Source organism: Thunnus maccoyii, chromosome 23, assembly GCF_910596095.1.
Source record: "Thunnus maccoyii chromosome 23, fThuMac1.1, whole genome shotgun sequence".
Lineage (NCBI taxonomy): Eukaryota > Metazoa > Chordata > Actinopteri > Scombriformes > Scombridae > Thunnus > Thunnus maccoyii.
Window position 1 is genome coordinate 20,651,887 of NC_056555.1, and position 26,947 is coordinate 20,678,833.

General features: G+C 40.1%; 4 non-coding genes across 4 annotated transcripts; 2 read left to right on the forward strand and 2 right to left on the reverse strand.

The window, feature by feature from the left end:
• Positions 1 to 16,687: 16,687 nt before the first annotated feature.
• Positions 16,688 to 16,805, reverse strand: trnal-uaa. The gene is made up of 2 exons: positions 16,768 to 16,805; positions 16,688 to 16,733 (listed from the first exon to the last, which is right to left on the reverse strand). It is a non-coding gene; the product is annotated as a tRNA-Leu (tRNA).
• A 275-nt stretch (positions 16,806 to 17,080) lies between these two features.
• On the reverse strand, positions 17,081 to 17,191 carry trnal-caa. The gene is made up of 2 exons: positions 17,154 to 17,191; positions 17,081 to 17,126 (listed from the first exon to the last, which is right to left on the reverse strand). It is a non-coding gene; the product is annotated as a tRNA-Leu (tRNA).
• Positions 17,192 to 20,241: 3,050 nt separating this feature from the next.
• On the forward strand, positions 20,242 to 20,352 carry trnal-caa. The gene is made up of 2 exons: positions 20,242 to 20,279; positions 20,307 to 20,352. It is a non-coding gene; the product is annotated as a tRNA-Leu (tRNA).
• Positions 20,353 to 20,626: 274 nt separating this feature from the next.
• Positions 20,627 to 20,745, forward strand: trnal-uaa. Its single transcript has 2 exons — positions 20,627 to 20,664; positions 20,700 to 20,745. It is a non-coding gene; the product is annotated as a tRNA-Leu (tRNA).
• The last annotated feature ends 6,202 nt before the right edge of the window (positions 20,746 to 26,947 follow it).

A 26,947-nucleotide genomic window follows, 5' to 3' on the forward strand; every position in this document is an offset into this window, starting at 1 on the left:
ACCACAGCTGCAACAAGTAGTTGATTAAATGAGGATTTGAAGCTTTTATATGTCGTACATGAAAGTAAACTGGATATCTTTGGACTGTTGATCGGATAAAACAAATTTGAAGATGTCGCTATGGGTTATAACGATATATCACCAGTTTTTGTTTCACTATTTTCTGATATTTTATAGACAAAATTGAGCAAATAATCATCAGAATAATCGATAAAGACAATAATCGTTAGTTGATGCGCTAGTCTCAACATGAAAAGTAGTTGCAAATAGAATAGACGGAAAAAAAACAAACAGATTAATTATATAGTATATTTATAGTTCCATCTCTTCCATCTAACAGTAATGGAAGAACCACACCTTACACCTAATATCTGCTGTAAGTAAGTGTGTACTGTATGTAGACTAATAACACCAGACCTCATCTCATTATTGATAAGACTATATTATAACTGATTATAGACAACAAAAACCATTAGAAAAACTTTAAGTATTGTTGGACTGATGAATGACTTCCTTAAGCCTTTGGACTCCAGTGTTGAGAAAGGGTGCAAGCTATAGCTCCAACAATTTAGTTGATTAATCGATTAGTTGATTGACAGAAAATTAATAAACTATTCTGATAATTGATTAATTCTTTTTTTTTTTTAATTATCCAACTGATTCCAGCTTCTCAAATGTGAATATTTTCTTTTTTTTTCTTTTTTTTTAGTTTTCTATGATGATAAACTGAATATCTGGGTTGTGGGCTTTGGGGAACAACGGTCAACATTATATAGATCAAATGACTAATCAACTAATCAAGTAAATAATTGACAGATTAATAATGAAAAGTGAAGAGACTTGCTACTGGACAGGTATCGCTGGTTGAGACGAGGGAACTTGTTGGTTTCAGCCTCAAAGTCTGCAAGAATTCAGCAAATTTTAAGATGCGTAGCAAATTAAGGTCAACTGTTACATACAATTAGTGTTCATGTTTAGCTTGTTCATAACAACTCGCTGTTAGCATAACAAGCTGTGTATGGCTGTGTAAAACACACCAGCTGTGGGTTAAAGTGGGACAGGAAGTTTACATTCTGCTTGTTCAACAGGTGTTTGATAAATTGCTGGTTCTGTGTCCCTTTACTAGTAGATTTTGATGCACTTGTGAACAATAAGCATTGTTATTGACCTGAATAAAGTTTAACTTTAAGTCTGTCCCAGTCTCTCCAGTGTGGTCTCTGACTGCATGTGTGTGTGTGTGTGTGCAAAGCTTCAACCTTGTGCAAACACAGGCAACGACTCAGAGCACTTTCAGATGTAATTATTGGTTGAAATTCCATCATTGGAACATTTACAATAATTACATTTACTTATTATCGGCCAATGAAATGAGCTCCACCGATATATCCTGCATCCCTCGTTTTTAATCTTCAAAATAACAGATGACACATGAAAAGCATCTCTGTCGGTCATGTCAAACAATACACGCGGTGGTTTCTGATGAGTATTATCTATAAGAGTTTCTCCAGACAGAAATGAATCCTGACACACACATGCACACACATACTGTGTCTTGGCATTTAGAGGGGAGGAGAGGAGTTGAGTGGGCTGCTGGAAGCGATGTGTGTTCCTCGTCCTGCTGTCCAATCAATGTGAGAGGACAGGAAAGGAAGGGCTGAGGGCCAGTATAACACTTTGTAACACTCTCACCTCACAGTGTGCACACGTCACTAAAAGTTACTCTCAACACACACACACACACACACACACACACACATCTGAACACACGGTCCTCCAGGTTTTGTCTCAATGGCTGGGAAAGGGAAAGTGTGTATGTGTGTGTTTGTGTGTGTGTGTGTGTGTGTGTTTTATCAGTGCAGCTGTAAGGTGCTCTTATCAGCCTCATGAGGAAGTTGGACAGATATCACTTCTGCTGGAGAAAACATGGGCTACATATGGCACAGATAATACTCATTTTGACACACACACACACACAATTACACAAACACACAAACACACACACACACACAGTAGGAGACACCCTGTATTAAAGGGTTTGGCAGCCGTGTTGAAACCGTCAGACAGCCAATCAGGGGATCAATGGCAGCCGTGACTCGCCCAATGACCCATGCTGTTATCTCCGCTGGCCATCCTCCCACCCCCCCACCCCCCCACACCACCACCACCCCCCTCTTTCTGTCTCTCTCTGCACTTTCCTTTCGCTTTTTTTTTTTTTGCCTTTCTCTGCCTCCCCTCTAACACTTCTTTGCTTCATCAATCGGTAAAAACTTTTCCCTTCTTTCTCTTTCTTTCACGCGGCTCGGTCCCACCCCCTCCCTCCATCCCCTCCTTTGCTGGCAGTCTGGTTTTTCTGGTCTAATGAACCTAGGGGGTCTCAGGGCAGCCTCCGCTGGGTTGATTAGGATCCTCATTAAAGAGAGGACCAGACCAGACTCCCTTCCCTCCCTCCCCCCCCCCCCCTCCCTTCTCCGTCCATCTCCCATCTCTCCTTTCCCTCCTCCTTCCACCCTGCCCTGTCACACAGAGTGGCATTTTTAATTACCGCTGCGCATCATAAAAGGAAGACCCATTATACATATCAGTGTGAGTGTGTATGTGTGTGTGTGTGTGTGTGTGTGTTTTTGTCCATCCTTTCCTTTTTTCTTTCTTCACTGAGCTATTGTAATGAACTCAGTGCGTGGTGTAAACTCCATAGGAAGGCTCATCATGAGAACAGACATTACTGACCAACTAGCTGGCATTTTTAACACAGCATATACAAAAATAAACACAAAAGCAGTCTTTAATGTTCACTTTAGACTCACTTTCATGCTTCCAGAAGGCAGTAATGAGCACAAAAATATAAGAAAAAAGGTACAAAGGGAGGAAGAAATAGAAACGCAGGCATAGGAAGGACAGACTACACAGTACCAAAATAAATAAGGTGGTTTAATTAAGTTTAAGGGTGAAGAAGAAGAGCGATGGAAAGATGGAATTGGAGTGGAAATAAAAAAAGGTTGAAAGGAGGAGAAGAGGAGGGTAAGATGGAGGAGGGCAGGGTTAAGTCTGGGTTTTCGCTGTTGTGCTCAACGACAGGATCAGATCAGATCAGCGCTGCTCCAGAGGATGCTCGGGGCCAAAAACTAAATCTGATTATGTCGCCTGAGAAGACTAATCTCTCTTGAATCTGTCTTCGTCTAATTCCAAAAACAATACTGTAATCTGTATGTGTGTGTGTGTGTGTGTGTGTGTGTGTGTGTGTGTGTGTGTGTGTGTGCGGTGTTGTTCTTTTTTGCGTTTGCAGTCCGTGATTGCTGCTAACTAGGGTCATACACTGGGATTGACTGACACTGGATTTTCCTGTCTGATTTCTCAATAGTACTAGAGAGATAACATGAAAGGTGTGAAGATATAAAATAATGAGCTATAGCGCTTAAGCGATTAGTCGTTTGGTCATTTAGTATCCTGATACTCGGAGTGAATTTAGTTTTTACTTCATTATTTATTCCAACATTGTGTTTTTTTATGTTTATGTTGCTCTAACCAATCATAGGAGCCACAGAAGCTGCTGTAGCGATGGAAGAAATATGTCAAATAAGACATTGTTGACTTACAAGAACCTATAGCTATACTTATATATAGCTGTGTGGAACTCGCACACACTTGTTGCCATTTTTGTGCAAATTTTTCTGTCTCTTGAATGACATCCACATTCTTAAACCTGAAGCTCTAATTGGCTGGGTTGTTTTTTTTTTACCAACCAACCGTCAACGAGTGAAACACCTGTTCGGATAGCTGAATCTGACAAGCTGGCACATTTCAGAGGCTAATTGATCAGTTAATCGAAACAAAATTACAATTTTGATATTCGATTAAAAGAATTTGATGCTTTTCTCTGTGTAATATTGTTGACTATCTGAACCTTGGCTTCTAGACTTTTAGTTGGACAATAAAAATGCTTCATTGGGCATTTTTGAAAGCGCTATATGAGCTAATAATGCTTGATAATCAGTTCATATCACTGTAAATTGAATATCCTTGGCTTTTGGATCATGTTTGGACTTAAGCAATTTGAGGACATCACCTTTGGGCTCTGGAAAATGTAAACTATTTTTCTGATATTTATAAGGTTAATTGGACAAATTACTTGACAGGTTAATAATGCAAATATGCAGCGCTGATATAGTATACAATTCTTCTTCTCAAACAGAACCTTAAACAAAGTTCTGTTCTGTGATACTTACATTCGTAGACCTGCATGCATGCACGCACACACAGCCTGTCACAATGCATTAGGTGTCAGAACTGTTCAGTGAGCAATCAGCTAAGCACACACACACACACACACACACACACATATTCATCTGCTTGTTCTGCTCACTGACTTTCCGTTAGCACACCCGTCCACTAATTAGATTCCATTAAAGGTGGCGTTCATAACTCCGGAGGTTTCTTTGGCTGACACACTAGTCGATGTTAAAAATACCGCCAATTAGACACAGCTTCAACACACCATCACATCCGACCACCCAGAAAGATGAGACCTCGCTCTGCCTCGACAGGCGTTCGACTTCCATCCACCAGCCAAAAAAGTCACCAAAGTTTTTTTTTTTTCCTGAGTGTAATGGTCTGGCAACTCCTGAAAATTGAGAATAGAGATAGAAATCATCCTCAAGATGGGCGAGAGGAGAGGAAGCAGAGGGTTTATCAACAAAAGCAGAGCTTGGGGATTTAATGGACAAAGTATTAGACTCAGGCTAAACTCCCCAGGTGGCTGATGGGAAGGCAAAGCATTGGTTTTTTTTTCTGGCTAAATATCAGTGTTGTCTTCCCCTCTTCTTCTGCTTTTGTCTTCCTTTGGTCTCCTTATGGTGCCATCTTTACCTTTCGCTCTCTTTATCAATGACTGAAGCACCCGCTATTAGCTTAGCCTGCTAACTTGTGATAAAAGCCTCATGACAACATCTCAGCCCTCTCCCCCCACCTTCACCTTCTTTTCATTTTGAAGAATGAAGGAGGGATGAGGAAGAAGAAAGAGTCGGTGGTCACTGGTATTTTGGGTATTTCCCTCCCGTCTTTGCGGCTCCGTCTGTCAGCACGCCAGCAGCATCTAAGCTAACCCGAGCCGGCATCGGAAATGTCACTCGGTGCATTAGCATTTAGCCACCACGCTCTGCTGTCAATCTGGGTTTATCTTTGACACCCCCTATGGTCTATCACCTTAGCTCCCAGCCCCCCTCTCCAGTTAGTCATTGTACTAATAAGGCAGGGGGATAGTAGAATTTATCAGGGCTAGACACTCCCGCCCCGCCAGCCATTACTCATCCACAGACCAGGACATGCCAACAGTGGCTAATTGCTTTCTTTAACATTGGCACATGTGACATTCAGCTTAACTGGAGGAAGATGGGCCCTTCTCCACATCAACCATAGTGAATAGAGCTCATGTAGACCTGAAGATGGAGAATGCTACACCATCCTAAATATATGCCACATACAGGGTATCAGGGTATGAAAAAATGAAAGCACTGACAGTTATGGTTGCAGAGAAACTGACACTTTTTAAAAATGTGTATCTCTAGTCTATATTATATTTTTAGTTGTTCTAGGCTGTTTACTTTTTATATTTGAGTTAATGTATTTAATTATTGTATTGTATTGTATAATTTAGCCTTTAATTGCATTTGTTTCTTTTACCTACCTCATTGTTTTTGTATTTTGATTTATGTCAAGCGGCTGCTGTAACAATTTCCCTTTGGGCTCAATAAAGCACTCTACATATCTACCTATCTGAATTATATGCACAGTCACTTTGTTATACTATAAATTAGAGTTGCAGTCAGTGAATCAATTAGTCGATTGTCAGAAAATTAATCGCTCACTACATTGGTAATACATTATTTGTTTTTTAAGACAAAATGCTAAAATTCTCTGGTTCTAGCTAATTAAATGTGATTATTTTCTGGTTCCTTTGATACTTCTGTGACAGTAAATTGAATATCTTGAGGTTGTGGACTGTTGGTTGGGATATAACAAGACATTTTAGGTTACATCTTGGGCTTTGGGTAACGATAATCAACACCCTTTTCTGACATTTTATAGACTCAACAACAAATCTCATAATCAAAAAAACATAAGAGACTGATTAATCGATAATGAAAATAATAGTTAGTTGCAGCCCTACAATAAAATGATTGTAGTGGTGATTGCAATGGCAGTTTTTTTTTGTTTTTTTTGGGGGGGGGGTGGGTGGTGTTGCCTTTTTTAGCCACAATCTGATAATTCTGTACTTGGGTCGTGCTGAACAAGCAGTCTGTTTTTTGGCTTTTATAGCCCAAACATACTAACCATCAGAGTGGAAAAGAAGCCTTTAGACCGATGTTTACATTCTCCTGACCAACTACTTCCTGCAGCAAGAAGCGTGACATTTTGCATTGCCGCAAAACCTCAAGTAGGAGAAAGTCAGGGTGAATTATTGGGCGTATAAATTGTGATTTGGACATGGGAGACTGTGATTTGTGTCTCCTAATAAAAGTGATGTTGGTATTTTTAGCCATGAACGTGATCTTTTCTGAACCTTTAATCAAAGTGCTTTAGTCGCCTAGACTTAAGCACACCTCACATGAGTCATATTTGGACCCATATGACTATATGGGGAATGACAAAATAACTAGTTTGAGCTTGCTGAATACCAACCATCAGCAACATAATGATAGGTGTTGTGCAGATAAAATACACATAATTCTGGTGTATGATGGTGCTAGTGTCAACTTTTTGTATAGTGCATAATGAGAATTTACAAGAATATACCTTTAGTATATTATTAGAGTTCCTCAAAAAAAGAGAAAGATTTAGTGTATTTGGTTTGTAAAACTGTATATTTTGTGGCTCGTGATAGTAAACAGCTACTATGGTAAGCCAGCTACATAACAAACATTAATTAACTGATGAGATCATTGATCATGTGATCAGATTCTGTCCTGCAAAACCTGGACAAAAAGGACCCAGGCTGTGAATTACATAAGACATGATTTATGTAGAAATTTAGTTTGATAAATTGCGAAGGTTGTTGTGAAGACCTGTGGACCCCCATTATGGCCACCACACAGTCCCTGGAAACCTCTTGCACGGCTTGTTCCAAATACCTGTTAATGTGAAACTAAAGGTATCGTAGACACTGAGGAATCTGAATTAGGTAGCAAAATTGTACAGTAAGCAATTCCCTTTTGTTTTGAGCAAAGGGGGATTATTCATCAAAGTGATGGTGATGGTCCAATATCTAACAAAGCTCTTTGTTTTGTTTGGTGGCAAAAGATTAATGATCAGACCGGACTGACATTTCCAGCAGGAACGACATTGATCTGGAGGCCTTCTGAAGATCCTCATTGTCCTGTTTACCGTGCAAACAATGGATGACAGTGAGGAAATATGTATGCTGTCTACACACTCTACGCACATTGAGCTGTGTGAACACACACACACACACACACACACACACACACACACACACACACACACACACACACACATACACTGACTAATCCAAAGGGCAAACTCAAAATTTCATAAGAGACTTTATTCCTTATTAATCAGGAGTTCCTTCATAACATCTAAAGAGATTTTTTTTCCCCCTTGTTTTTATGTGTTTTATTTAAGAAATTGACTGGCGCTTGCTGATAGAATTTGTTGGCATGAGTATAAAGTCAACGGGGACCTAAACTATTTCTTTTGGAAATCAAACACATTCAAGCCATTTGGTTTCCTGACCTACAGTAAGAGTAGAAGCGGGTAACAGAACTTTTTTGGGAGGATTTAAATGAGCCAACTGTTTCAATCCCCCATTGACTTGATCTAGTATTGCTAACAAATGCTGACTGGAGGCTGTTGCCAATTTCAGGCACACAAACTTTTTAGATGTCCCATGGTTTTGGCAAGCGGATGAAACTGTTAAACCCATTCTGTCAGTATAATCATCAATGTGCTTCCTTTTAATTATGTAATGCGGGAATGAATATGGCAAGCCATGGCACTGGCCATCTAGTTATTTTATCCTTTTATTTTTTGGTGATGACAAGTGACAGGACATTTGGGGAGAAGGAGACATGTAATAAGGTCCCTGCTTGGCTAGAATCGAACGCTCGAACATGTTGTTTTTACAGTATACTGCAAACTATACAGTATGTATAATGGAGAGTAAAAAACAAGCATACTGACAGTGTCCTGCACAAGCAGAAACAGGGAGTGCAGCCACCCTTTTTTACCCTCTTTGCTCTCTTTCTTGTGATTAATAGATTGCTGTTTAACAATATTTAACAATAAGACTTCCATGCTTGCCCTAATGTCAAACCACAAGCACATTTGGGCAATTAAATGTTGCCCAAGTTGGCTCTGAATAACCCAAGTGAATATGATTGACCCAGATACCCTTCTAATTAACTCAAGTGCCTGGTACAAGGGCAACAATGAACCTAAAGAGGTACCACTTCTTCATTTTTACCCTTGTTCCTTAAAGAGTAACTACACCCAGGCTAATGACCGTGCTTGTGCTGACTGTTAGTAGTTGCGACATGATCTTTCTAAACCCTGTGCAGTGTGGAAGGATAGGGGTGTACGGTACCTTACTATACTATCTGTACTATCTTGCAATTAAGTGCAACAGTCCACACCTGAACAAACCCACTTATGATGTGTGTCATCAGAAGTTCAACAGACTCAACCCATAGAGAACAGAGCAGCAAGGATTTTATTCCACACTGTACAAATATGGTCTGGAGTTACTCTTCAAGTGGCCCAAGTTAGCCCATTGATTGATAGCTAGATAGCTAGATAGATAGATAGATAAATAAATGCATCTGCCATAGCAGAGGGTTTAGTAAACTGACGCCAGCTGTTGCGAATTATTTTCTGTCCATTTTGGCTTCTCATGAGTCTCTTTCTGGCCAGTAACATCAGTGAATGGACCCTGTACTGAAGGAGGCCAACATACTGCAACTATCTGTGGATTATCTGTGTTGTGTCAGAAGAAGAGAGCCAGAAACTGCAGAGGCCGTCTGACCCCCAGGCCGGGTTAAAGGCTCTTTGCCCTGTGCCACTCATATTAACATAACCCAGCACTGTCTGATTACCATGCCTAACGCGAGCAGATGGAGGCCCACTGTTTCTTCGCCAATCAAAATAATGTCATTATAGTGGAATAATGGCTGCAGTTGCCAGTAAAGCCAGAGAGAGGGGGGGGGGAGAGATGAAGGGAAGACGGGGTGTTTTTATTGTCCCCGAGAGGCCAGTAAGATCCAATCAGCAGGGTGTGACTTACAGTCTGGGAGCCCGGAGCCTATCCACAGCACCTCCCCTCCACTCCAACTATCGCTTTCACAGACAGGCTGGGGAGCTCTGGGAGCAGCCTCCATAACGAGGAGAAAGGAACTGTACATAAACACACTGAGAGTACAATGGCCGCTTTTCTGTTTGATTTCCGTGCAGTATGAATTAATAAGCGAATGTGGATGATATGCATTTGTGCTTGCGCAGGACTTTTGCATAGGCAGCTAATAGTGTTTGTGTGTGTGTGAGTGTGTGTAAGAGTGTGTGTGTATTTGGCCAGCTCTCCAGTTATTGCTTTTGAAGTTGTTAATTAAACCCTCAACCATCTGGTAGCTCAATGAAATTACACTGAGCTTCTCAGCCATGAAAAAAACATGACTGACTGACTGACTAAATGAATAAATAAATAGATTAATAATTTAATAAATGCTTCAAATATCTCTTGTCTAAGTGAAGGAAAAACAAGAAGTCTTATTAATGTAAATTCGGTACTCTGTGCTGTCACCCCTGTTGTGCGTGTTCGTGTGTAAGTGTGTGTGTGCGTGTTGCCCGCATGCATTCCTGAGCGTGTGTGCATGCTTACGAAGGCTTACAGGTGAATCAAAGACAGCTGTCAGTGTGTCAACCTTTGATCTCTCTCGATGTCTTCTTTCTCTCTCTCTCTCTCTATATATCCCTCTCTCTGCTTTCTCCTCTCTTGTCACATGCTGCGTGCCTCCATCCATGGTAGAGAAAACACACACCTCGTTTAGATTTCCGCATGGATGCATCTCTTTGTAGAACATGAGTGTACCATTTCGGGAAGAGAAAATGGTATACTGTATTTAATCTTTAATAGACTACTGCTGAGTGCATTCTGTGACTGCTGTAGTATAATTCAAAATAACATACTCTACCATATGCTTTATAGACCCTAATATTACAGTGATGACATTTTCCATATGATTGCATGCAAAATAATTACATTTCTGCTAATATCCATGATTAATTAATCCCCTTGTAAATAACAAGGTATCGGCCAATAATGAACACTGTCTCGTGAGACATGTCTCATCCCAGTGAGTATCTTCAACCAGTTGTTTGTTCATTAAAAGGGAAACCAGGCCAGGAGATTATAGCAAAGTGTACACACAGTAATTGAATTAGTGCATCTAGATGGAGATGGTAGCAACACGACTGCAGAGACACTGCTTAGGAAAGAGCAGGTACTGACCGGTTCTGTGTACATGCGAATGTATAGCATGTCCTCATTCCCAGGGCGTCAAATACTGATGCTTTGTCACGCCCCTCTACATCTATACCGACACACAAGGTACCCTTTGGTGTCTGTATGGGACGCTTACTAGCTGATGTAAATCCATCCGCATCATTACTAGACGCCATTAGGCTGATGACGTCCATATAAGGTGACATTTTCCTTGTTTGTGTGGTTGGCTAGATAGTTAGGCGGCAGAAAAAACCCATTTCCAACCGTGACTCGGGACAGTTCGTTGTCATGGTGTTTACTGTTGCAATGACAATGTTTCAAGTGATCATTGTAACCCAAAATACCATTTTCCCTAATCTTAACCATGTGTTCTTTGTGCCCAAACCTAACCAAGTGTTTTTTGTTCCTAAACCTTTACCTCAGATGAGTCTACACTGGTTGAAAGCCTGGTGTGTCTCACACAGAAGCCAAAGGGTACGTTATGCGTTGGTATCAGAAGCCGAGGGGCATTGACAAAGCGCTGGACCCGAGGGAGACTTAACACTTAACTTGATTTTCATACTGCACTGCTGAGGCAAATATGGAAACCAGACCTTAATGGAGGAGGTCATTAACTCTCAATTGTAGTAAGTAATCTTATATTGCAATATCAATATACTGTATTGTGATATAGTTAAGTTTCTGGAAAATCTATTGAGATCCATAACATCCAGAATATTTGTAATTTGAATATTTGCCGCTTCAACATGGACATTTATTGGTGGGTTACATGACAATGTACTATGAGAAGCTAGAAATTTTGTAACTGTCAGAAAGTTTCCTTTACTGCATATACCAACATAGCGATCCTTTAATATCTTGATTAGGTCCTTGCAGGCGATGTTGCAAATCACTGAGTAAAACGTCTTTACGGCAACATTGGATTTACAGGTTTTTTTGCATCAGTGTGGTGGAGCACTCTACCTTTATTTGTCACGTATCTGATTTGCTATATTTGTCAAAATCTGTTTCTCAATAAAACTCCAGAAAATGTATTATACCATGATGTATATTGATATCATGATAAATTAGGGCTGAGAGATATGGACAAAATCAAATATCACAATATTTTTGACCAAAAGATCTCGATATCAATATTGCAGCAACATTATAGAGATGACTATTGATGCTTTGACAAAATATTTACACTATGAGACTTTTGATAAATAATCATCAGTAATGTGGATATAATGAATAAAAGTATAAGTGGATAAAGGCAAAAAATAGAACAGTTTGGTAAATTCATAAAATTATATCACTTTACCATAATGCAGCCTTTAAAACCAGTAAACTGCCCTCGCAATGAGTAGTCTTTATCCAAAGCTAGACAGTTAGCCAACAGTCTGCAGTCCTCCAATAAACACAAGGCGTAACTTTTCTCGCATGTTTATTGAAGATCCACATTTACTGTAAAACTGCGACAAAGCACAAATGCAAACAGAAATCAGAATCTGAACAATATTCATTACACTGACATAACTATGTAAAAAATAAAAATGCTGTGTCACTGAGCAAAGCAGGTTAGCTAACAGGTTGCAGCTATGCTAGTCATCAATTTAGTCACCTCAAAACAAATACACAGCAAATATACAATGCATATAGTGTAAAGAAATCGCTAACACATAATACTCACGGACAAATAGTGTCCAAGGCAACAATGTTGAAAATAAATAGCTGCAGCAGATGCCGACACATGAGCTCTCTGCTCTGTCTGGTTAGCTCTGGAGGAAACTCCCTGTTTTTTTAACTACTTCTATTGAATTATCAGGAGGGGGCACTGCAGAGCACAAAAAACTACTTGCACTCAAACAAAGGGCAGAATAACCAGGAAAAGTCTCATATAACAATATCGATATAATATCAATATATTGCCCAGCTCTATGATATATTGATCTTATTCTTCCTCCATTGTTGTTCAAAAACTAAAAAAAATAACACGTCAATGAGCCACACCGTTGCACCAGTATCAGGCTTTGGATACAGTCACAATACAATAAATATTAATTGTTGACTTGGCTCTGCAGATAAGATTTATTTGCCTTATCCCTTTAATAGCAGTTAAAACAGCTGACTTTAGTGAGACGTATTTCATTCACATATGTAGGGATATGTCTTCATTGATCAAACTCTTAAAATAATACCTAAAGGGATCAATTCATGGCAGGTACCGGCTGATGCTTCTGGGATATTAGAATCGTCTGATGCTTTAGCGAAGAGTGGGAAAGACACAGCTGGGTGCATGCTGTAACTGGGTGGGCAGAGACACTGATATTGAGACTGACACTGTTTCCTGGTATAATGATGTCCTGTCATGGTGTTGATGCCAGCCACCGAGTATAAACTTCAAAAACGTTGCTATTTTTCTGATTTCCACTTCCCGACTTTGGATTTGCCTCCGAGTGAAATGTCTGTGCGCATAACATACATGTAGTCTACAAGCTGCTGCCCTTGAAAAAGAATAAAAAAGATATTGTACTCTGCCAAAAAAATCATCCAAGCCTAGTTATTATTGAATTAATTTGTCCTAAGAGGCAGCTTCATGTCAGTCTGGTTACTGTTACTTTAATTAACATAAATTTGTGAGCAAAGAGTCTTCCTGGTTAAGATTATCATGTGGTATTTGGGTGAGACTATTTCTTTCCTCAGCCAAATTCATTCTATAGTTGCCTTCTGACAAAAAAAACATTTTTCTTGCAGCATAATGTATTTCTTGAAGCTTTGCATATCCAACACTTTATTTGTGTCCTCGTCTAAAAGGCTTATGAAGCAGCAGACTAACCATTTGTGCTATACGTACCTTCTGTGCTCTTTCTGTACTTTCAGATAATAGTGATGCTTGCTAGACTACACAGCCTCTTATTAAGTCGGGTCACTTAGAGATCTACCTGGTGAGCAACAACTGTCTGGATGCTCGGTACAAAAAAAAAAAAGCGACCTGGCATTTAACCATGACCGCTGACACTGCAATAACTTGTCATTTTTAACTGTACTGCAGAGGGAGGGAAGATGTGAGTGGGTGGCTTTAACCTGAAACCAGCCGGGAGACAAAAAGTGGAGAGACAATTTTGCGTGGTCAAGAGCGAGAGAAATATGAGATGGCTGCAAAAGGGATAAAGGGATTTCAGAGTGAAAAGAGAGTTTGGCGATGCTGTCATTTGTTGCTCTAGGTGGAAATTTCTGGAAAAGAGCGGAGTGAGGGAGAGAAAAGTCAAAGACCACTGGGAGTGACGGATGCAGACAAATCGAACGGATACAGAGGATTGCACATATATTATTTTTCCAGTAATGTGGTGGTAAATTAAATGCTGAGTGAATTATGGCTTCCAGTTGGTGATTATCATAAGATAAACAAGCTCTAATACCAGCAAAATCAAAATCAAAACACACTATCCCCCTGTGAATTACATCAGATCATAACTTACTATGTTGTATTTACTGTATGTCGGGAGGATAAACCTCTTAATATACACACATACAATACAAAAACATAGGTGCAAAATATTTAATATAAAGTGTCATTGAAAAAGGTAATTGCATTCACAGAATTAAGGGCGAACTGCAAAGCAAAAGTACGTGGAGACATTAGTCAGTGTTCTCCCTCTCTGTCCCTTTTCTCTCTTGTTCTGTGATGAGATTCCATTAGATGCCATTAAATCTCTGCCTAAGAGCCCTCTGAAGCTTGACAATTACAGAAATAAAAAAATCACAATCCTCATTGAGCGCTCTTCTGCATTAGGGGCTGCCTGGAGTCGCGTGGGAGCTGTTACACGGGGCCCCGGCATAGACCGAGTCAGAGGCTCTGCAGAGCTGCAAAGCACAGCTCATTAGAATGACTAAGAGCCCGAATGAAGGCCCTTATGTGAAAGCCATAATGGAGCAGGGCTCTTGTGCCGGAGCCGTAATGGAGGCTCTTGTGCAGTTGCGCTTGTCTCCCCTCCGCACAGCGGAGGCTTGAGCTGAAACTGCACGGCTGGAGAGCTGACCCCCGCCGAGTGGCTGCTGAGGTGCTCTAAACGCAGTGTGGCTATTGTGCTGGCAGGCTGGTCACAGAGCAGAGGGCTTTCACAGTGCTCTGTCACACAGTGAAGTGTGTGGAGGTGGTTTGTTAAAGGAATATTTGATCAAGTATGAGGTTAGACAGATATAAAATTTTGCTGATATTGGCCTTTCCATGTGATGTCCAGTGATGTTGTTCATCGCTGAAGATTCTCCCTTGAAAATATTATTCAGTTTGTGTTGGTTTTTTTTGCCACTTGCAGATTTTTTTGTGTGATTGTAGCATATTTTGTAGCTGCATCATACATCATACATCAACAGCAGGGCGAGCTACAAACTTTACTCGGCTGAACTAGATCCTGTCCTGTGTGACTGGCGCTTACAGCGCTGTCAGCAGCCACGCAAGCGACGCTCCTCGGTGGGCTGGAATTTTATAACTGAACTATGACAGGGATGCACTCTTAATACAGCCTGGTCGCCAAAATAAAATGTTGGCATTGTACGTTTCTGCAAACCATAGATCCGTTGAATATGTAAATTTCAACATGTTTAATATGTAGCATATAGCATATTAACATTTCAACAACATGTATCATATCAACATCTCTAAAGTGATGTAGTTCACGAGACCTATATGAGCTGACTTTCTTATTAGGAGGAGGCATCGGCGTACGGTTAGGAAGTTGGAAGAAAGTTGGAAATCAGCAGAGATCATTGTTCGAGACCACCTTGAAGCCAATGCCCGCTTCCCATTTCAAACGAAAAAACCGGGTGTTTTTGACGAGACGTTGGGACATTTGTAGCCAGTTTTCTGGCGACAAAACTGAGTGTTTTTATTTTATTTTTCTATCTTAACCCAAACCGTGATCTTTCCCTAACCAGACCTTAACCACAGCGTTGTCACATCATAAAACATCATTATCCAACATTGAAACTTAGACATTTAACGTATCCTTGGTTCGCAGAAACGTACAATGACAAAGTTTTGTTCTGGCAATTTGGTTGCTTAATATTTATTTACTGTGTGATGTCATGTGTCCTATTTGACAGGTGTGGGACCTCCATTGATATGCTGATGCATAAACTCATCCAGTGACTGCACCAGGATAAGCTGGAAACAGCCAGAGGAAACTAGCAGCTGGTAAGTAAAGAGCAGTAAAGTCCATCATTCAAAAGTTGTTTTGAATGAATGAAAGTGCTGACTTGGTTTTAAGTAGTTTAGTTTTTGTGTTTACATCTATATTGGGTGAACAGTGAAGCAACTGTAGCCCACTTTTTTAGGTAGTCTGCCAACTGTAGGACAATGCAGGAGGTGGACGATTACAGCAAATACAGCCAAGGAGTTTTTTATGACCCAGCAGTGAGATGTTCTCCTCTGGCATTGTCATCACCTGACCTCAGTCCAGCTGAGCAGGTTTGTCACTCGCCAAAAATCACACCAAAGGCAAAAATCCAGTTTAAAGTTCAGGTCCGACATAGAATCACCAGGGGAGATATAAGTGCCAATGTGCTGAAGTACAGATAAATTACCACAGAACTAACAAATATGTGTAATGGTGAAAATAGTCTTTCTTGAACAGTGTTAACAGTCGTATTACAGTTTCCTTATTAAACATTTGCTGGTGCACAACTTAGCATTACATATGTGGCTCTACTAGAGTAGACAGACAATATGTTGGGACTTTTTCAGGTCATCTGTTTTAAACCTAACAAAACATTTTCTTTTATTATAGAGTTTCCAGAGGACCAGAGTAGAGAGCTTGTGAGACACCAGGGGAGACAGCTGTGGATGTAGTGTCGCTCACCTCGAATGCTTTTGCTGGGTTTCATGTCTGCTTTCTGAGTCCCAAACTGTACCTACCAAGACTGGCTTTCACAGCCAAACACAGTTTGCTTTTCAGTGCAAAGGACTAAGACACACATGGTGCTGGGTCTTTACAGTTATTGAAAATTTAAAAATAAATGAATTTGAGAATTCATATTAATCGGTGATTACATACACAGTCTGGCCTAACTCATCTGTTTGAAAGAATGCAGCGATCAAGAGAGGCACCACACGGTTAAATGCTCTTATCAAAGCATGATAAGATATGTGATATCAGTACAAACAATAAGCACATAAGTAAGTTTCAGTCTTTAAATCTTTGTCAGAAGTGGGATTTGAACCCACGCCTCCATTTGGAGACCAGAAGCCTTTTTCCAGTATATTCAGTAAGCATTAGAGCCTTAAGTCTGGCGCCTTAGACCACTCGGCCATCCTGACAACTGTGTCTTGTAGTCAACCACAGTCAGTGTGGACTGCTAGATTAGCTAGAAGCAGTATTTTGGATTAACGATGTAGGATTTCAGCGGCTTTCTCCCACAACTGTCAAATTTCTTCTGGACAGCCCAAATTTGTATAGTATAGAGGGGTTTAAGATACTAAATGATTATATCTACCAAAATGTTATCCTTCTGGTCACACACGGATAAGGAGAAGCTTTTCACTGCTGAAGAAAGGCAGCTTTCTATCTTGTAAAGCTAAAGGCTTGAAATCTGTGTCAGGAGTGGGATTTGAACCCACGCCTCCATTCGGAGACCAGAAGTCCCTTTGCATAGGAAGGAGAGGAGCCTTGAGTCTGGCGCCTTAGACCACTCAGCCATCCTGACAATTGATGCCACATGTGAACCATAGTGAGTCTGAACTTCATAAAAAGCTAGCTAAACACGTCATGAAATGATCAAATAAAACCCAAATTTATATTCTGCCAAATATCAACACATTAAATCATTAATGTCCCATAAAAGTCAATCACTTACTTTTTGATTGTGAAGTTTAAGGAAGAATTCATTGAGTCTGGCGCCTTAGACCACCATGTAATCATAGTAAAACTATGATAACATTTATAAAAGCTAGCTAGAACCAGTACATTAGATTGACGACCAAAGATTTCAGCAGCTTTCTATCATTGTAGTCCACTTTCTTCTGAATTGTCCAAACCTTAAGCATAGGGGGATTTAAGACTGTTACTGATCATCTGTCCAAAATTGGCATCCAATTGTGATCAGAAGTGAACTAAAACTACATGGTTGTCTATTAAAGAATTAACTTGAAATCCTTTTTTTAAAAGGATCCTGACGAATATCGACTACTGACAACGTTAATCAGTGTTGTCCCTTAAAAATCGATCACTCAGCTTTGAATATTATGAAGAGTTATTTTCATTTCTCATTTCATTTCACATCAAGACTTGTGTAAGCAATGTCACACTGCCCGTGTGGTCATATCGCTTGACTGGAACTCATTGAAATTTGCTTTTCAACCTGTCACAAAACATCATAAGATTTGTGATTGCATCTGAAATGGTCAAGGGTTTAAAAACAGACCTGTGAAAGGATGAAAAGTTTGACAATACTGAGTGAGACAAATTAATCAGAAAATTAAAAGACCAAAATATGACTCATAACCATATGAGGTTATCATGTAGAAACATAGTCAAATCTAATTTTATGGAACAGAAAGTAATTTAAATTAAATGCTCATTTAATATTTACCAATACTCCCCATCCCCCAAAAAAGTTTAAAGCGTGCTGAACATACTAACAATCTACTTAACCTATTGATGATATATAATTAGTGCAATTACAAATATACTGAAATACACTCTCATGCACTTGACTGTATGATTTAGAGACACCATTAAATTATAATTAACTCCCCATCCACTTTAAATATATTTTTCTTCTCATTGCTTCACTTAGATGTTTGAGTTCCACTGTGCAGACTTTGACCCTCTGGTGTTATAGGATAAAACACGCAGTTGCACTTTAAAGGAAATGAGACTGTGCAATTAATTACATTATTGCACTTGAAAATTGAGCATTTTAACAATGCAGTGGACCGATTTAGCCTGGGACTGTGCAATCTACTCTGCATGACATTTGAGCTTACTGTATATATGTTGCATTGATTGAGAAAAGACCTTGGTTGAACCAGTCTATTCTAAATCAGCATATAGTACAGTATCTGCTAATCTTTATAGTGTACTGCTTTCATACAAGAAAACAATGTCCACATTGTTTTTACAGTATTTATTTCAAAAATTGAATTATTTTTTGTTTTCTTAGATGTTCCTGGAGCTGTCTCACCACCGTCCACTATTACTTACATTATTTTCTCCAGCTGTGAGTACTGTAGCTCCCTCAATTTGTTCTGTGCATTGCATTGTGGGAGAATATTATTCATCGATAGCACACACAAAAATCAATCAAAAGTCAATTTTGTCACTTTTCCATTATGAACACAATAAACATTCAAACCTGCTGTATAGTGAATGAATGATCCAACTGCGGTGAATGATGAATGAGCAGAATACACTGAATGAAACTTATTGACTCTTTTGTCCACTCTACTGCTGTGTTTTTTAGATATATATTGTATAGTCTGAATATATGTTCGTATTTCTATCTCCAGTGGATTGGAAATGTGTTTTATTTCTTTAGAGGAGATGTCAGTCAAAGACAATCTATGCAGGCCCACACACTCCTAAGTAGAGGTCTAATCAAGCAAAATAGGCAAAAACACCTCTGAGGGTCTATCATTAGGGGCCTTTAAACTGGGAGAAACAGAAGAATGTAAAAATATATTATGACCCGGCCTAGGAGAAACCCTGGCGCAACATGAAAATGACACTCCCTCTTCCCAGCTCCCAAGAAACAGCAGCGACAAGGGATCTTGAAGCCTTTAAATGTTTATTTCATAGTTGTGGTAACTTAACAGAAAGAAGAGGAAAGATATTAAACAAACATGCTATCCACCCCTACAGAAACTGAGCTGTTAAATATAATTGCAAAGTCATTTACAATACTGTACATAGTGGGTCAGAGAAACAGAACAACAACAACAACAATAACAATAGATACATGATTAGTAACAACAAACAGCAGCAACGGCAGGAACAGCAGGAGAAGAAGTCAAGTTAGTAACATGCATTAATGGTAAATGAATACATACAGGTGGAGAGGGAGGAGCTCAGTGCATCAATGGAAGTCCCCCGGCAGTCTAGGCCTATAGCAGCATAACTAAGGGCTGATCCAAGGCCCTATCAAAAAGGATAGTTTTAAGCCTACTCTTAGAGAGGGTAGAGAGGGTGTCTGCCCACCCGGACCGAATCTGAAAGATGGTTCCGCAAGAGAGTAGCTTGATAGTTGAAGGCTCTGCCTCCCATTCTACTTTTGGAGACTGTAGGAACCACCAGTAAGCCTGCATTCTGGGAGCACAGTGTTCTAGTGGGGTAATAGGGTACTATGAGCTCTCAATAATTACAGAGATCAATGGCATAGAACCAACAGCAAGCATGCCAAAAGTAGTTACAAAAAATGTCCAGCAGGTGTTGCACTGTGTGAATGTCCTCATCAATAGGTTTGTACACTAAATGTCTCAAAAAATAAATAGAAATGTGGATAAGTTGACATCTAGACAAAAAACAGGCATCTATAGATGGGCATTTATGCAGTGACTAATCTACACGGACAGTGCACATCATATGAAACGTCAGCTATTGTGCAGTAATTCTGTATGGGATATCTCATCCAGGTAGCATTTAATGTGTTGATATTTGGCAGAATATAAATTTGGCTTTTATTTGATCATTTCATGGTGCGTTTAGCTAGCTTTTTATGAAGTTCAGGCTCACTATGGTTCACATGTGGCATCAGTTGTCAGGATGGCCGAGTGGTCTAAGGCGCCAGACTCAAGGCTTCTCTCCTTCCTGAGCAAAGGGACTTCTGGTCTCCTAATGGAGGCGTGGGTTCAAATCCCACTCCTGACACAGGTTTCATGACTTTAGCTTCACAAGATAGAAAGCTGCCTTTCTTCAGCAGTGAGAAGCTTCTCCTTATCCGTGTGTGACCAGAAGAATGACTTTTTGTAGATGTAATCATTTAGTGTCTTCAACCCCTCTATACTATACAAATTTGGGCTGTCCAGAAGAAATTTGACAACTGTGGGAGAAAGCTGCTGAAATCCTACATCGTTAATCCAAAATACTGCTTCTAGCTAATCTAGCAGTCCACACTGACTGTGGTTGACTACAAGACACAGTTGTCAGGATGGCCGAGTGGTCTAAGGCGCCAGACTTAAGGCTCTAATGCTTACTGAGTATACTGAGCATAAGACTTCTGGTCTCCAAATGGAGGCGTGGGTTCAAATCCCACTTCTGACAAAGATTTAAGGACTTGTATTGATAATACAGTAATAGAAAGCTTCTTTAATTGAACAAGCTGTTACATTGTGGAACAATATTATAAACATAATTCAGATTTTTATTGCAAAAGGGATGACATACTACTTGACACATTATTGTGTAACTGACTACTAACAGTGAGGACTACAGTTAGTTTCAATTAACAACAACCATGGAATACCCTTTAGAGTCAAATCACTTGCATGTAAGTCTACAGTATATTGTCAGAGACGGCCAAAGAAGAAACAACAACAACAGATCCTTGCAGGCTCCCGACGGTCCTCGTCAACTCCCCTGACAGGGAGCCGCCAGTGCCCCCGAGATCCTTGCCAATTCGAAATGTTGATGAGCAGACAAAGAGGGAAACTATTAGACAACTTTGTGAAAAAATGTACCCGAAAACAGTCAAAGTTATGTGCATTTCCTGATTCCATTGACAATCCCTGGGTTGGTTCTGCCACCTCTGGGTTTTTTTTGTTTGTTTTTTTACATAGTTTTATCTCCAAAGTGTGTAAAACAAGTTATGAATTATGTTCATTATTTAGGCTATTTGTTTATTTAATGTAGCCACTCCTCAAATTGAGCTGCAGCCAACACGCTTCAAAAAAATGCGCAACTTTTACTTTGAAGGTGAGCTGTCTCTGTTTCCGGCTCTCGACTTCCTTTTTCAATTATCTGTGGTATAAGTTGGATAATGGAACAAGCGGACACTTTAGCACGCTGAATTGCATTACACTTCTTAAGACAATGAAATCTGGAAATACCCCGAAAAATGGGGTTTTCATTGTACAACGTGAACAACTGCAAATGAATTATGCTTGTACTTGTAAGATTGCACACACCCCATGTACAGCTTTAAAAACAGAGATTTATCCCAGACTGTATTGATTATTCTCAGTAGACATTCTAATAACATTACACATTATATAGCAGACTGTATAGTGATGGGAGAATGATTTTGGACACAACCCCAGAGTATCCTATATTACTTAAAATGTGGAATGGGTCACTATGCTTTAAAATTGTTTGCGGTTTAAACATTCAACTGCCTTGTCATCAACAGACAAATAAATCAGCATAGATTTTCTCTGAACTTGTCAAATGTAATAAGAATAGCTGCCCTTGTTGGTTTTGTGTTGACATTTAAAAAATCTTGGTTGACTCTTTAATAAAGTGCTCACTGTTTTAATTTTATCTTAGATACACAATAATCCTTGACTTGTTCTTCCAAGTCAAAACTTTTGATTAAATTATTTCTCATGAACCTGCTTAGAGAGTTTGTATCTATGAAACACGTTTTAATTCAGTCAGGTATTAGCTGTTACCATAGATGTCTCTTTATAAATATATTCTCAGCTATGAGGTTGACAAGCAGAGTGTTCTCACAGCCTCTCTAATTTCTCTCCCTGTTAAATATCACTAGTCCTATTGCTGCTTAAATGCAACTCTGTTTTAAGCGGAGTGACATTTAAAAGAAACACAAGACCTTTTGCAACACAGGCTCTGTGAAAAATGAAACTCTTGAAATCTCCTGCATGAAACGCTAAAGCTGTGCTTTAATTATAGGAGAGTTAAAGTTAAAACTCATATTCATGTCAGTGGAGGTGGAGAAGATTAATTTGCGCAGTCTAAAAATGGATGAAACATTTAACTTGTGAGGGAGGAAATGTGTGTATCATTCTCGCTCATTCCTGTAATATGGACGAGCTTGTTGGCAGTCGTGAATGCCAGGTCATCTCGTTCTTTCTACTTTTGTGTGTATGTGTGTGTGCGAGAGTCTGTGTGTGTGTGTGTGTTCGCGTCTGCATCTCTATCTCAGTGTGTGGGCACATGAGCCGCAAAGCTGTTGCATGGCCTCATCGATTTCATGCCCTCTTCTCACATCTATTCACATCTCCTCTCCGACTCACCTCCCTCCTCCCGGTCCTCCTCCTTCTCTTTTGGTCCGTTGCCCATGGCGATGGTTCACCTCGGTAACCAGCGGCTGAGCAGGAAGTGGGAGGCGGCCTGGTGAGAAGAGGACCTCCCGTGAGTGTTGTGTAAGGTGGTCACGTGACGGGGGGGCCTTCGATCTGCGCCAGCGGGTGGGGTTAGGGGTCGATGGTGAGGGGTTTGTTCACTGCAGGCTTTAAAAAGCGGAGGGAGTATGTTAAACATCTTATCGATCCACATGCTCCTTCGATGCCGGAAACCATGGATAAAGAGTACACAGTCAAAAAGCTTGTGCACATAAACTCTCATATATCACATGGATAGAAGGAAGCAGAGAGAGAGATGGAGGAAGGAAGGAACTAGAACAAGAGACCTTGAAGGAATAAGAGCTTTAAATATAAAGCAAGGGTTTCTCAAAAGCACCTTATGTCTCTCTGCCAGATGTGAGTGCTTTGGGAAGTAGGCCAATGTATCCTGGTGGGAGGGTGGGTTATTTTCAGGCGGGGGTATTGTACTAGAGGAAGCCTTCAAATGATGTTGGCGGGGGGCCGTCATATACAGAGGGCCATTCCTCTTCAGAAAAACACTAACTGTTCTACTTACAAGAAAATCAAGAGTTCAAAGCTGAAGAAAAGTGGCTTCAGTGGGGTGTAGCGATGAAGTCAGCTCAGAGTTTTGTATGGATAGTGATAAAGGCTTTTCTTAAGAACACATTTTTTTCTTTTGACTTTAAAAACCAAACAAACTGAGGATTAAAAAGTAGACTGTGACATCCCATTGGAATCACATTATGATGATATGACCACGTTGTTATTAGTTTTAAAAACATTTTTCTTGTTGTAATCCTTAATACTGTTCATTGCATTGAAAATCAATTTGACTTTTGCTCTCTTTTAATATAACCTAGTCATATTGATAGCAGCTTTTAAATATTTTGATATCATTTCAAGCCGTTCCACCAACGTGTCTGGCTGCACCTTTGTCTGTTTTCATGGCAGGAGAGAGTCTGTGAGCATGCCGTGCATTCCTGTGACCAAGCATGCCCCCTTTGTGTGCATGAGCGTGTTTGTGTGTGCATGTTGGTAGCGGCTGCATGGGGCTCAGTGCTTACTCAGTAATTCCCTGGTCCCAGGCTGTGTATTAGCGGCTGATCCAGCCGACTGGGCCAAGCATCCACATTCAGTCGGCTTGGGATCTGCAGCTCAGAGCAGGATGCTGCCCATGCTCTCTGATGCCTCCCTAAGCTCTCCAGCACAGAGCAATCTACTGGCACCGAACGGCACAATCAGTGTGTTTGTGTGTGTGTGTGTGTGTGTGTGTGTTTGCTGAGTGTTTGTGCTCATTTCAGTTTACTCCTGCTTTTTGTCATCTCTCTAGCCTGTTCTACCTCGGTCGTTGGCCTCTCTTGGCCTGGCCTGGCTTGGTTAGCTGGTGCTGTGCCCCTTGTTCCTCTTTCATGCCAGGCCAAGCTGACAGTGACACTAACAACCAGAAACATCAGGATTTCTCAACCCTAGCACAACCACTGTTTACCAAACTGCTTTTTTCTTTCTTTGTCTGTCTTTCTTTTTATTTGTCATCCAATTCTTATTTGTTCTTCGTCTGTTTTCTCTCAACTTCTCAGTTTGTCCTCTTTGTCTGGGAAAACCATGACCTCCGCTGCCATAACTGTTGAATAAAGATTTCCTGTTTTACATCTTTGCCACTTGGTAATTTGCTAACATGGCCCACTAGACTGTGTTTTGTGATTTATTGTGTGTTTCTGTCATTGTCCATCCATGTCTGCGTGTGGTGGAGGCAGCCAGTCAGTCTGCCAGACAGTCCAGTTGTCTGAAATGCAGCTAAATTGGCTCATTTATGTAAATATTCAGTCCAGGGCTGTCTTGCCCAACCTTGGCCTCAAACAACAACAAGTCTACAGGGGGAGCTTTGGAAGGCTCCATTTTGCAAAACTAGAGGCATTGTTAGAAACCAAAAGACAAGACAAACAGAAGCATTGTTTGCCAGACATATTGTATTTAGAATAATGATGCATTTGACAGAGAGCGACAAAGTTTATTTTGATTGTGTCACGGCATTGTTAGATGATGAGGTGAACTGTAAGTCAGCTAGTTTTGACAAGGTAATGATGAGAAACATCTCTGAAAAACAGAACAGAAAGCTCCACATATATTTGATCACGGCCTCCAGTATCCGTCTTGTTTTGGTTTTAATTCATAAGTTATATAATGTCTCTTACATAATGTCTGTCACAACTCCACATTGGTATATGGTACATTTGCAGGAATTATTCTCATATTGGTATGATTCTGTTAGACACTGTGTCCTTTATGTAGCAAGAATACCATGATGCTGGTGGCCTAAATTCATATTACCTTATTTTGGGCTATATGGAAAACATATAAAACATATAACCAAGCGTCATAGTTACCTTACCATACCCAAATTTTCATCATACCTTACTGTATTTGTGAGGCATGCATATTTTACCAATACTTCATGAGGCTATTGACAGATGGGATGGTGTCATCTCCCTTTCATTTGAGCGGAGGAATCCACCAAAGATCACATATGTCGCAGCTTGTTTTCATCCTGGATCCATTAACTGCCACTTTGCAGAGTAATAGAAATATAATTGGATTTAAGTCTGATCCATTGGAACACAAACATTTTTATATTTGATGATCGGTCGCTACTAACTCCAAAAATTGGGGTATCAGAAATCTATTGGAATCGACTAATTTAAAGCTAACTTTTTCTGACGTCTTGTGGTTTGAATTCTCGCGTTGCTGCAGTGATGTGCAGATGTTCTGCAGGACCCTGTGACATCACTGTTGGGTGTTTTTTTAAAAAGCACACTTCTGATCACATCCATCAGTAGACCTAATGCTCGCTGTGGTCAGCAGGGAAATGGACTTGAAAAGCAGAGAGGACACTGCTTCTTAGTCCTTTCAGTAATCCTTTAATTCCTTTCTGAAGTATGTAGTTTACAATTAGCTGGATGAAATTAGAGGCCATGCTATTGTCTGGAGCTGTGTCTCAAATCACATTCTTCTGTTAGTACACTTTCATGTAGTACACTGTGTACACTATTTATTACTAGCGTAGTGGCAAATTTCTACAGGGTAGTGTTGTCTCAAATCAAACACAGCCGTTGTGCACTTACTGGAAATGACGATCGCAAATTAGCATTAGCTAGCTTTAGCATTCACGTTATCATTTGCACTACTAAATCATTACAGACTGCTAAATTATCCGACAACAGTATAGTGGTGCTTAGTGCTAAAAAACACATGTATAACTTACATTTGTATAATGCGGCGATGTTCACTGTAGTGACAACGTACCTGGCTGCCATTTCCAGTTTGAAAAGCGGTTGCTCCCCTTCCGCTACGTAGCCAAGATGGCAACCATTAAGGGCGAGAAGTGTCCATAGTTCCACACTCAACTTTTTGACTGTTTTGAGTGCACCATCCGGGTGCTCACAGTGCACTGCGTTTCCCATACCTCTCAGTGTGAACGCACTTATGCACTCAAAATGTTAAGTGTAAGTACAGAAGTATGCGATTTGAGACACAGCGTAGTACATGTCCTCCAGCCATAAGAACCAACTGGAAAGTTTAGGTGGACATGTTCTTTCTTGCGAATGGGTTGAACCATCCCACCAGTCATCTAACCAGTGGCAGCTTAGGCAGTGGAGGTAGCAGCAAGTTTGCCGTTTATTGCAAGAGCTTCTGGATCTCTTGCACTAAAGATTCATGCTTGAAGTATCACTCAGACAAAATGATCAAGTTTTAAAGAGCGTATATATGGCATTGGTAGTTGACATATAGGAATAGTATTAACACATAATATCTTTGTAGTTGTGTCCATCATAACTATGGTTCTCCTTCATTGGAGGTCTGGAGTGCCAGCCCACTTCCATACACCTCCATCATTCTTGGAATCAGGAAGTTCATACAGATCGTTACTGATAATCAGCTCTTTGGGAATTTCTTGTGGAATTGGTAGATCGTACCTGAGTTCTTATCCACTGCTCTTTTTTCATAGCTGTTGAAAATAAACTTTACTGAGCACATGTGGCAATATTTATCTAACTTGACTTTTTATAAAAGCCAATGGTAGATGCTTAGAAAATTAGTTGAACACAGTACACAAGAGATCTATTGTTTACTACACAAGATACTCAGTTCCTATATCCTTTACCCTGATTATTCACAGTATCCGTCTTCAGTGGAGTTTGCTCTTC